The 1,327-nt window shown below is 39.8% G+C and overlaps 1 pseudogene; it reads left to right on the forward strand.

The window, feature by feature from the left end:
- Positions 1–95: 95 nt before the first annotated feature.
- LOC124891194 lies at positions 96–1,097 on the forward strand (annotated as a pseudogene).
- Positions 1,098–1,327: the final 230 nt, after the last annotated feature.

Raw genomic sequence — 1,327 nt, forward strand, 5'->3', positions numbered from 1 at the left:
AAGGGATTTTGAGTTGATAAAAGTATTTTCTTTGTAATCACTATGTACCATTTTTTGTGTTGTTTACTGTTAATGCTGAAGATTTGTTTTTGCAGGCGTTGAATTTTGCTTTTAAAGACTATCTTAAGAGAATGTTTAATTTCGATAAAGAAAGGGATGGCTATTGGAAGTGGTTTGGAGGAAATTTAGCATCCGGTGGCGCTGCTGGTGCCTCGTCCCTTTTATTTGTGTACTCACTGGACTATGCCAGAACACGGCTTGCTAATGATGCCAAGGCTGCACAAAAGGGTGGTGAGAGGCAGTTTAATGGTTTGTTCGATGTTTATCGGAAAACCATCAAATCTGATGGTATTCCTGGTCTTTATCGTGGCTTCACCATATCGTGTGTTGGAATAGTTGTTTATCGTGGTTTGTGCTTTGGAATATACGATTCGCTTAAACCTGTGGTTCTAGTTGGTAACTTGCAGGTATGTTGAATCAGACGTCTCCCTAAACACACACACAACTGATGCACTTTCCGCCTATGTTGCTCTTACTCTTAAAAAATGCTGACAGGTGTGTTCAGATTCTTGAAAGATAATGCATCTTTGGAGGATCTGATACGAGTGCAACTTTAGTTTTGAAGAGTCCGAGCAACATAGCTTTGTCATGCATTTCTAGAAAGTGATGACTTGACTCTTTAGAAGCATATGCATGAACTATATGTGATTAGTCCTTATGTTTTTGTGTCTTATCAGTATTTGAATTTGTAAAATTTTGGCGGCTATTAATTCCATTGCTATTTTCGGCATAAACAGGATAGCTTCTTTGCGAGGTTTTTCCTCGGATAGGGCATCACTATTGGTGCTGGATTGGCGTCTTACCCAATTGATACGGTGCGTAGAAGAATGATGATGACTTCAGGAGAAGTAGTCAAGTACAAGGGTTCATTAGACGCATTTTCTCAGATAATAAAGAAAGAAGGTACCAAGTCGCTTTTCAAAGGCGCTGCCGCTAATATCCTACATGTTGTTGCTGGTGCCGGTGTGCTAGCCGGGTATGATAAACTACAGCTCATTGTCTTCGGAAAGAAATATGGATCTGGTGGTGGAAGTTAATTATAAGGTTAGATATATCAAGTGACAATGACAAAGATGACCGTTTAGTCTAGCTTTTGAGCAAAGGGTATATCGGAAAGAACCCTTCTACATTCCTACCCTCTGAAACCCCCACTTGTGGGATTGGCTCTTTATTGTTGTTGTAGTTGTTGTTGTTCAGTCTGGCATTAAGAATAATTTTCACGAACAATGTTTTCGGGAGTATAGACTAGAGATCCCAGTGGTTTCTG

The sequence above is a fragment of the Capsicum annuum genome, unplaced genomic scaffold (genome assembly GCF_002878395.1).
Source record: "Capsicum annuum cultivar UCD-10X-F1 unplaced genomic scaffold, UCD10Xv1.1 ctg32038, whole genome shotgun sequence".
NCBI classification, from domain to species: domain Eukaryota; kingdom Viridiplantae; phylum Streptophyta; class Magnoliopsida; order Solanales; family Solanaceae; genus Capsicum; species Capsicum annuum.